At 34.4% G+C, this 12,329-nt stretch overlaps 1 protein-coding gene across 1 annotated transcript in view; it reads right to left on the reverse strand.

Annotated features, from left to right (window-relative positions):
• Window positions 1-12,329, reverse strand: part of LOC114329977 (transmembrane 9 superfamily member 3) — a 79,898-nt gene that overhangs the window by 31,629 nt on the left and 35,940 nt on the right. The window lies entirely within an intron of this gene.

Raw genomic sequence — 12,329 nt, forward strand, 5'->3', positions numbered from 1 at the left:
ATGTGAGCTCAGGGCAATGATGTTGGAAAAATTGCACGCTGGCCACTTTGGAATAACTAAAACTCGTCGTCGTGCTCTGGGAACGATGTGGTGGCCAGGAATTTCTCAAGAGATAGAAGCCAAAGTAAGATCTTGTCCTATCTGTATTCAAAACTCGACAAACCATCATGAACCTTTATTGCCAGCTAAATTTCCAGATTATCCATGGCAAGTGATATCAATGGACCTTTTTAAAACTGAAGGAAAATGGTATATCGTCGTAACTGATAACTATTCCAGATTTTTTGAAGTACTTCCTGTTCAGAACATGAGATCACAGGAAGTAATAAACATCTGCAAAACAATATTTGCAAGATATGGTATACCACAGTTGGTTTGTTCCGACACTGGAACACAATTTCATGCTGTTGAAACATCAGAGTTCCAACAGTTCGCAAGAGAATGGGGGTTCTCTACATCGAGAAGTAGCCCACAATTCCACCAAGCAAATGGCGCAGCAGAAGCTGCTGTAAAAGTCGCAAAAACCTTAATAAAGAAGAATAAGAACAACATAGAGATAGCACTTCTGTCCTATCGAAACACACCACTAGAGAACGGATTCAGTCCATCCGAAATGATGTTTGGAAGAAAATTGAGAGATAATCTACCATCAATCGCATTAGCTGAATTTAAATCATCAAAAAAGCTAGTAAGCGCGGAGAGGAAGTACCGCTCGAAATATAAAAAATTATATGATGGAAAACATGGACCGAAGAATTTGAGTCGACTTCAAATTGGTGATTTTGTATGGACCACAGACCTGAAACGACATGGTGAAATCATTAACGAAGTTAATCCAAGATCATACATAGTTAAGACCGCCATAAGCACCATAAGGAGAAACCGTTTTCATCTGATCCCTGCTCCATATCTAAGCAGTATCCCCGATGGAGTATTGAAACAACTGCCAGGGATTCAACAAACAAATTCGACTCCAGAAACTACATCGACTACTCAACAACTAACATCCCAAAGACCAACAAACATTGAGAAAGGTAGTCAGGAAGTGGAAAGTCACCCAACTCAACCCAAAACGCCTGTACGACTTCCAACGCCAAAGAAAACTGATGGACCATTTAATATTGAGCAGAGTAAGAATACAACGCGCTCTGGGAGAGCGGTTGTCAGACCTTTACGCTATCGTGAAGATTAGTCAGTAGTTATGTTGAAGATGTATCATCTTGAGAGGGGATGTTGTATTACCTACCTTAAACAAGATTATAAAAAAGAAGAAGAGTTCCTTTTGACTATTGACTTTGATAAGATGTTATTAAGTTTTGAATTCAATTGCTTTATTCAGATTTTATTCCATACGAAACGTCAGACCGCGTATTTTAAATTTAAGAAATATTTTCCAAAAATTTAATATTTCTAAACTAGACATTACGCTTGCGAGGTGTGAACAGTTTCTGTTTTGCAACAGTTAAAGTTTGCCACTAGTTTAGGGTCTTAACCTAGCTAACTACCGCCGGTGTTGTTGCTTAAGTGTTTGCATATAGGTAAGTTGAGCATTTTTGCTTATATTTTTTTTTCAAGCGGCTTTCTTTTATGCTATTTTGCTTGCTCTTTTTATTTCTTTTTGCTTTCTAGTTATTAATACTTCATTGACTGGTTTTTTCTTACAATGAGTGAGGAAAAGGGGGGCTCAGTCCCCCCTTATCCTGATACTTCTTCTCCGGCTAAAATTGCAATGACTAATAATTCCGAAAAAAATCAAAATCAGACTTCCGACAATAATTCTCAGGAAGAAAAAAAGGTTAATACATACTCCGAAAAAGATCATGGACCTTTTGTAGTATATCTTGAATCTACAAATATACCGAATATAAAAATTGGCACATTCAATACAATTAAAATAGCTCGAGATATATTCAACCTCAAACTTAATGACGTTAAAAAAATAGATAGTAAAGGGCTCAATAGAGTTTCAGTTGAATTTGCCAATTTTCACTCGGCTAACATGCTACTTAAGAACACTCAACTTCTAAATCAGGGATACAAGATATATATACCTTTTAACTTCGTAACCTGCAAAGGTATCGTCAGACAGATTGATACAGATATTGATGAAAAAGAACTTCTTCGGTGTTGCGATACAGGAAATGACATTGAAATTTTACATATAAAAAGATTAAATAGAAGAGTAATTAAAGATGGAGTAACTTCTTATGAACCCACAGGTACGACACTATTTACATTTCGAGGCGTTCTTATGCCCAAAACTGTGTTTTTTTATGGCATACCAAGACTAGTGGACACATATATTGCCCCAGTGACACAGTGCTATAACTGTCTTAGATTTGGCCACACAAAAACAAACTGTAAAGGGAAAGAAAGATGTTTTAATTGCGGGGAAAACAAACATGAAGACGTATGCATGACAAAATGTTTTTACTGCAAGGACTCTCACAAATCTATTGACAAGAGCTGCCCAGAATATACAAGACAAAAGAATATTAAAGAACTGATGGCGTATGAAAATTTGACATTTTTTGAGGCAAGTGAAGCTATTCCAAAATCATACATCTCAAATAATAAATTTATTTATAACCCGAGAGATTTTCCAAATTTTAAAAATAACAGCAGGCCATTAGAAAATACTCCAAGTACCAGTACAAATAATTCTAACACCATAGAACCATCGCAACGAAGAACAAACAATTTTAGATCATCTACAGTAAAACGTTCCTTTCAACAGGTGGTTCTGAATTCCGACAACAAACGGAGAGTCGTGCAAAAACGTCAAGATAAGCAACCAAATGAAAAGAGTATATATACACAGCAATTAAGACCAGAAAAGCCAACCTCTTCCCCCACTAGCTCATTTTCTCGTTCAGAACCTTTCAAATCAAGAACCTCAGCTAATTTATCACAAAACTCCAATCAAGCCTGGCAATCCAGTGCATCGCAAAACTTTCAAAATATTGATACCTTTTCTTCAAATGACTTTTTAAACTCATGCCTAAATTTTATTAGTAATACATCATCAGAAAACTTAAATTTACTTAAAAACCATTTATTTTCCCGATTAAACGTAGAGTCCTATATGGACCAAGAGGATAAATCTGATTCTGATTTTAATTAATTAAACATATATCAAATCACATAATCATGAATTCAAAAAAGAAATTAAAAATTATTCAGTGGAATATTAGAAGTATTAAATCAAACAGGGAAAACATAACGAACTTAATTTTCAAAGAAGACCCTGACATAATTGCTATTAATGAAACTTGGCTTAAACAAGATTTTAATTTTTCTTTGAAGTATTATAATGTTGTCAGACAGGACAGAGATGACGGATATGGTGGAGTAGCTACTTGTATCAAGAAATCTATTATTTTTTCTACAATTCAGAAATACAACTCAGACCAAATCCAATACATAACAACAAAAATTGGTAACTTATACATAATAAACATTTACTCCAATACAAATAATGCCATAACTCTTCCTTTCTTGAGCTCAACAATAGAAAACATACCTACAGAAAACTTAATTATACTAGGTGATCTAAACTCTCACCATCCCCTATGGGATAAATGTCCTACCAATAAGGGAGGAAAAAATATTTATGATTTTATTTTTGATAAAGAATTAATTATCCTAAATGATGGGTCAGCAACATTGTTTCAACCTTCTAATAATAATCGTAGCGCTGTAGATCTAGCCATAGCAAGTAATAATATGGCTCTATGTTCTACTTGGGGTGTCATACAAGATTGTGGAAATAGCAACCATTTCCCCACCTTTGTCATAATAAACAACTGTGAGTTTAACAAAAATGATAGCATCTATACACAAACATACAAAATGAGAAATATTAAAAGAGCAGACTGGTATACATTCCACACTGGGATGATAACAGGAATGCTTGATTTACCGGTAAACTCTAATTACAATGAGTTTTTGGAGGTAGTTAATCAAGTAGCAGATAACTCAATTCCCTATAAAAACTGTAGAACACAGGGTAAACCTTCAAATCCGTGGTGGGATGAAGAATGTTCACTTTGGATTAAAAGCCGCAAACAGGCAATTCAAAACTTTAAACAATCTGTTTCCTTAGAGAACTATATAAACGCTAAACGTATAATCGCCCAAACTAAACGAAACCTCAGAATTAAAAAAAGAAATAAATTCATAAACTTCTGTGAATCATTAAATAAGGAATCTAACACTACCTATGTCTGGAATAAAGTTAAAAAATTCTCAAATAACAAAAATTACGGCCAGACATTTCATAACCCAGCAGATAACATTAAAACAGAAATTCTACAGAACATGTCTGCAGTTTTTATTGATCCAAATTTTGAGCTTGACGATATAAACGAGCAAGTTTCCCCTTTTACAATCTGGGAACTTAACAATGCTGTAAATAATAAAAAAAATTCGGCACCAGGTATGGACGACATTCCTTACCTTATGATAAAACATCTACCACTACAAGCTAAACATTTTCTGTTGAATATCTACAATAATTGTCTAAATGGTGACAACCTTCCTGAAGATTGGAAAAACCATAATGTTATAAATATCTTAAAGCCACACAAAAATCCACTCTTGGCCAGTAGTTTCAGACCAATAGTTTTATCCTCTTGTGTGCTTAAAACATTAGAAATATTAATCAAGAATCGCCTAGATTGGTCCTTAGAACATAACTGTTCATTCACCAACCATCAGACAGGTTTTAGAAAAGGAAGAGGCACTGCTGACAACTTGACCCTCCTTCATTCCACAATTGTGGAAGCCTTTGAATCCTCCCAATCGGTTTTGGCCATCTTTCTTGATATCAAAGCAGCATATGATAATGTCAATATATACAAACTTTATAGTAAACTAAAACTTCGAAATATTCCATCTGCAATAAATAATATTGTGTTCAAAATTTTACAGAACAGACTTTTATATTCAAGATCTAATGATGGTGACTTTTTGGGACCTTTCATGGCAACTAAGGGGCTACCTCAAGGTTCTCCCTTAAGTACCATTTTGTTTAATATTTATATAGCAGAATTGTTTTGTATTAGCAATAATGAAGTTAAAATATGTGGATATGCAGACGACTTGGTTTTGTATATTAAGGGATATGATATCCAAAGCATGGTAAGTAAAATAAACAAAGAATTGGAAAACACATTACACTGGCTTGCAGAACATGACTTGTCCTTATTCAAAGACAAATGTGAAGCTGTATGGTTCACAAAGGGTAGGCGAAGAGATAATCTAACAGAAATCAAAATCAACAACACAGCCATTCCTCTAAAAAATGAAGTGAAATTTCTAGGCATAATTTTTCATAAGCATCTATCATGGGACTTACATGTTGACAATATTATACTCAAGGCAAAGAAAAATATTAACATCCTACGTGCAATATGTAGAGTCTGGTGGGGAGCTGACCCACGAACACTCCTAATGGTTTTTAATGCCTTGATCAGATCTCATCTCGATTATGGTTCCTTCCTATTCAACCCAATATCACAAAAATGCAACAACAAACTCAATGCAGTATTTTTTGAGGGACTTAAGATATGTTTGGGGTGCATGAAGTCTACACCAAATTTGGCAATCTTGGCAGAGTCTGCCCAAATGGACCTAGAACATAGAAGATTATTGTTAGCCTCTAAATTTTTAAGTAAAATCATCATTATTGAGAATCATCCCATAATATTACTCCTAATTGAAATACGTAAAAGACTTATAAACAAACCTAATTTTTATACAAGGCATAATGTACCATACTTGGTTTCGGCATTAGAATATTTTTTTCCATATTTTAAAAAAATATACAAAAGCCCAAATTTTCCATGCTATGAATTAGACTATGATACACTAATGAATCCACTTCCAATTCTAAATTGTAATATCAAAAAATATGACCCGATGATTAAAGAAAAATTCTTTATGACTACTGAACAATATGGAAAAGACCATACCTTTATATATACTGATGCCTCAAAAAACAAAGAAAGGGTAGGTTTTGGGATATGCATCCCGAGTATTGAATATAATTTCTCCTCAAGACTTCCTGGAGCTCTAAGCATAAGCAAAGCAGAGAGTATAGCAATACATCAAGCGGTGGAAGTCGCAACTACAAAACATCTAAAGAAAGCTATAATATTTTCTGATTCGCTCAATGCAATAACCAATATTAAAACATGTAACATATCTGCTTCAGCAGATATAAGGGCCCTAAAAACAAAGAAACTTATATCTTCAGCCAATGAGAATGGTACCAAAATTCTCCTTTCCTGGATACCTGGAGACTCTAATATATTTGGTAACACCCAGGCTGATATACTGGCAAAAATAGGAAGAGACCTGAATGTACCCATGGAAGTACAACTGAATTCCCAGGATGCCCTATCAGTCATCAGAGGAAAAATTACAAAAGAGTACCAAGAAAAATGGAAATCTTTAGTCCAGAAGAAGACTTCGCAATACAAAACAATTCAAGACTTCTTTCCTACAAAACCTTGGTATTCAAATTTTCCATATAGAAATAGAAGACACACTACCACCATCATTAGAATGCGCACAGGCCATTGTTTAACAAAACAACATCTGTATAAAATGAATATAAAAGATAATCCTTTTTGTGAATGTGGTCGTCTCGAGGATCTAAACCACATCTTTTTTGAATGCCCGATTAATGTGATTCCTAATTTTGATATATACACAAAATTTATTTCCATGAACTTCAAAACACCGCTCTCTATATACAATATTCTAAGTTCCTTAACGGAAGAATCAGTCAATGTAATTATGCGTTTTCTTGCAATTAACCAAATAAGCTTATAAACTGCAATGCGTTTTCTAGCAATTAACAAAATAAGCTTACAAATTGCAAGGCTCAACTGTTTATATGTATCCGTGTTATATTATGTTGCTATTTGTCATTTAATTTATGTTTTAATTTTTAATCATACTTAACATGACCCAATTAATCTCATTTAATTATAATCATCACACCTCATCAAAAGCTTCCTTACAAGAACATAGTCAGCGATTTTGGTATGGCTTAGAACCAGACTACGTCAAGATCGCTAATAAATCGTGCTGGTAATCGCCTTGCAGCGAAACCAAAAACAAAAAAGAAGAAGAAGAAGAAGTTTTGAATGACGGATAAGTTTGTAACAATACATTTGTATTTTAATTAAAATAAAACTATTAAAATTAGTCTTAACTTCTATAAAGAGTTAATCCAGAGAACGAATAAAACAATAATAGGCAGGTTCCCGTGGTAAACTTTGGGTAAACTGTTTACTGTAATGTTGTAACATCATAATATTACTCTTTCGATTAAAACAAGATTGGACTTGTGGGTATCATTGGAAAACAAAGTCGTTCACAATGAGTAACATTAATTTGTTTGCAAACAAGAAAAAAATGTTAAAAGTAAGAGGTTATCACATTCAATTCCGAGATATTCGCTCCTCTCAATGAATTTGATTATGAAGGCATTGCTCATGTTGTTGTTAGTTAATGTTGTTAAAACAGACTGAGAAAAATATAAAACAACTCTAGAAAGCAAAGAGCATGCACCATCTTGGAACGGAGCAGGATATTAATACTTATTAATACACAATGCTTACGAGCAAAATTGGTCCATTAACAAACAAAAGGTGTAATGCAACATGATGGCATAATCTGTCGAATCTCAGATACAAACCATGAAAATTCTTTACAGAGGTAAGTGTAACAGAAACTGGGCAGAGCTACATCGGTAAACTCACCATATACAACAAGCAGGCCAGGAAAACTAAAAGGGCCAGCTTCAGAAAATTATGAGAAGAAATAACCGCAACACCCAGTGCGGCAAAACTACGCACATGTATGTCAAGATACAATGTCAATAAAAAGAATGTGTGTGTAATTTGTACGCACGTAAGAAGTTATACTTCTATTATATAATTTCAACGAAATAAATAATGTACTTAATAGGTTATTTGTATTTTACTTAAATATTAAACTAACTTTCTCACTTACCACTTTTAAATTTTTTTTATTAAAACGATACCAAAAATTAAAAAAAAAAGAATATGAATCATCCGGGATTTGAACCCGGGACCTCTCGATCTCTGGTCCAATGCTCTACCAACCAAGCTATCAAGCCCCTTGTAAGTGACGCCTCGGATATAATTACACATCACGGTGACAAATAGATCAAGTGAAGTATGTATAAAAATGTTATAATAGATATTTTATTATCTTACTTCCGAGGAAGACAAATCCAAAGACACAAAAATTATAATAAATAATACATTTACTAAAAACACTAATATATCCTTTTAATGACTTATTTGCGCTGACAGCGCTGATACATACATTAGGGTGGAGTGAAAACTGGCTCGAAAAAAAAATATCCTTAAATCAATTGACCTATATGTGGAAAAGTTGCCCAATATAATGGTCTATTCTAGAAAAAAAAAGTGGCTTAAAATATTGCCATCTTCTACTGCCCATTTGACCGTGAAATGTAAAAAATTAAAGATAAATATTTTTTAAAGCCGTGATGCAGCTCTTCGCTTATTTCCATAAAAAATTCGTAATTTTTGATAAAAATAACCCAAAACTCACTGCGTGGAGGTAGCTGCATATCGAGTTCCACCGCCCTCCCACCCCTTTTTTGTACTTTTGTGATTAATGTTCATTAAAAACTTGAAGATATTGGCTTTTTGTCTCGAATACTGGCAAACTAGCTCTAGAAGCAATTCGTGCCCTTAAATCCATCCCTTGCTGTATTTCCACATACAGCAACTGACGCTTCTGTTACTAATTTGATGCACCTTTCCACTGCTTGCGTGTGGCATGGATATTTTAGAATTTCAATTTCAGCTGGAACATCTAAAATCATTTCTTCTAGTTCTTCATTGGAAATACATTTTGTCAGGGGAGGTTCTGTTATTGTTGTCGACTGCCAGTCAATCATATCGATGTAGTCTTCAGCATAAAAATTTAAAGATGGCAATTTGAATTCCCGTATTTCTTGTTGGTTTGCTGTTTTCCTACACTTCAATAATCTTCTGAGGCCTAATTCTCTCACTGTTTTCGGCTGAACAGCGAACGGCTGTTCACCGTTCAGCGAAAGCTCAAGCTGTCTAATAATTTCATTCTTATTACCAGTATTTACTGCTGTACCATCAAAACCTATAGCCTGCAAATTTGAAACGTCAAAATTATGCTCCAAAAATTCTAGAATGCTCTTCTTTATACTTTGCGAATTGCCAGATGCAGGAGTCAAATGACCAATATATTTGGATCCTGGTTCTGAAGCTAGGACTATATGCTCCTCAATCTTCGTTTTCTTGGACAAACTTCCTTCTTCACTAGTTTGAACTAACGTTTGGTCTTTTCTTCCATCAAAATATATTCCATATACCAATTCAGAACCGTCTTCTTTATCTTTTCTCTTGAGCTCAAATCGAGCTTTTGCCCTTTCTCTACGAATTTTGCTGCGGTCGACAATTTTTGATGAATCTTCTGTAGTAATTATTCCTATATCTTTTAACGCTGCACTAACAAGAATAATTGCTGCCGTCCTATCAGAAACACCCGTTTTGTCACATGCCTGTGTTACACTTGGTAGTTTTATTCTCATCTGAGAAGTTGAAGGAGTATCGACCCTGTCTCTAATTTAATGACATTTTCTTCTGATGAACTGTTGTTTGAAGTCTCTTCTTCTAGATTAGATGACACTGACTGGTATGCTCTGCCAATTAAAGATTCTTTGTATTGATCATCATATTCATCATGCCTGATTCTCCTTTCCTCGGTTTTACTTTTACGCTTCCATCTCTTTTCGAGTACTTTTGTAGTTTTTTGATCAACTCTACCGATTACCATTTTACACGAAGTTCTTTGGTCGGTTAGAAATTCACCTTCTTAAAAGTCTTTACATTTGCATAAAGATATATCAAAGAGTTTCTTTTCGGCCAATTCTCTAAATAAAACAACCTGTTTTGAATTATTAAGTTTACCGTCCTTTTTTAGCCGTTTCATTATGTTACGATATTTACCGTGGTATTCTCGAATTTTATGTAATATTTGTTGGTCTGATACAACACAAATGGAACTTTTCTGCCACAAGTTTTTCAAGTCTTTTATTAAACGGGAACAGACATCATCAGCGAAACTAGGTCTTTGTTTACTTTGTTTGTACAACAATTTCTTGTCGACGATATAAGTAACATTTAATAATATCCGCGTAGGTCGGCAACACATTGTTCTTAAATGGTTTTGGTACACCAAACACAGGGCACAATGAATCACGTCGCGTAAAAGACATTTTTTACATACGTTAACTGCTCTAATGCTGCCAAACAACTAAAATATTTCAACAACATAAATCAGCGGGGGCAGACGATACGTAGGTCTACGACCACAACCGATTTATTGCGACGGAGTTCGTGGAATCCTGTTAGCCTCGTTGGCGCTAAGCCGGCGCAATGCGGTGTCAAAGAGCATGTAGTATTGTTTCAAGGTCATTATATTGAGTTGCTATTTGGTTCTAGGAATGTTTTGTTATACCTTCTTGACGTAATTATCCAGTAATAATTATTCATAAGATATTAGTGACAATAATAAGATATTCTATATATATGTTACAGTTCAAGTTGATTCTCAGTTAGAGTCGACTCCAACTAGTTGGAGTCAACTCCAACTGAAACGAGCAGTAAAAGTTGATTTTAAAAATTTAAATCAACTTGTACTAGTTGGAGTTGACTCTTCCTGGATCGATTCAGTAAATGTTGATTATACGAGAATCTCAAGTGCATTTTTGATGAGTGTGCGTTTCTTTGTCTTGACCGTTTTAACTACTTATTAGTAGAGTCTGTAACGTCGTCCCCGTTAGGTTAATTATTCTGATTCGATTTTTTGCACAAACATACTCAAAGAAATACATCCGTATAACAATCCTTATAACAAATACACAGGGTGTCACACGGTACCGCGGTCGAAAAATTGTTTAATAGTTTTTTTTTCTTTTGAGTTGTATGACTACGGGCATTTATGTACCAAGTCACCAAAGTGACTCTTTATCGAACGAGTCTGATATTACGAGCAGAGGAAGCGAAGCGAGCAACAGACGCGTTCGATAAAGAGTATTGAGGTGGTGCGTACAAAATTGTATCGTCAATCATAAAAAACATTAACACTTACTTACAACTTTGAGGACATTTTTTTAATTTTAGACGAAATAAAAAAATTCGTATGACAGTAATGACAGATGACTTTTGCATGATGGCCGGTTTTGATGTTTAATCGATAGTTATCAATATTGCATACCTACCTAATTACTAAATCTGTAAAGTTTTGATTTATTTTGTATGAATATACCTAATTGCGAAACACTACAAAATTTTACTTTTTGACATAAATTTTATTAATAATAAGATAAATTTTGTACAATATTTTTAATAATTAAAGTAAATAAATTTTAATTTCACTAGAATAAATAATCGATTGCTGCCATTGACCACTTACATTCAATCTCGGTTAATTTGATTAATAATCGCGGCATGTAAAGTAACATTCTTCTTTCAATACAACAAAGTGTTACTTTACTGCCGAAAATGAGGGCAAATGAGTACGATAATGAATGCTTTTAGTGACGTTTGGCGATAAACAATGATTTTAAACAAATTCGCAAAAATAATTTTTTCACTTTGTACAAATTTTTTTAGATCCTTTGGGCCCTTTTTTTCTAAAATTGACTGCTGTCGAGTTATTAGCGACTTAAAATTTGAAAAACGCCAAAATAACCATTTTCAAGGTTTAATAACTCGGTTAAAGATAATTATTGTGAAAGTCGAGCGAGCGGCCGTGGAGTAACGGCATAATCGCTGGCCTCATACGCCAGTCCACGTGGGTTCGAGCCCTGCCAAAGACAAACCATTTTCATTTCCAATAATTGCACGAGCCCACTCACCGTGCCTCGGAGAGCACATTAAGCCGTCGGGCCCCCTGGGCTAGTGTACATCGACATTAGTTACTTGAAACAGGGTTAAAGATGTAATTGGCGCCGGAACTGTCCGAAAGGCAAAAATGCCATACGATATTAGACAGTGAGCACGTAAAGGTTGGAATAAATTCATTTTCTCGAAAATTGACGATTTTGGAAAAAATCCCGAAACAGGTCAGTTTTTATTTTTATACTGCGCCTTTTTGGCATATATATATATATATATCATACTAGTGACGTCACCCGTCTGGGCGTGATGACGTCATCTACGTTTTTTTAAATGAGAATAGGGGTCATGTGATAGCTCATTTGAAAGGTAATTCAA

Source organism: Diabrotica virgifera, chromosome 3 (assembly GCF_917563875.1).
Source record: "Diabrotica virgifera virgifera chromosome 3, PGI_DIABVI_V3a".
Classification (NCBI taxonomy): Eukaryota; Metazoa; Arthropoda; class Insecta; order Coleoptera; family Chrysomelidae; genus Diabrotica; species Diabrotica virgifera.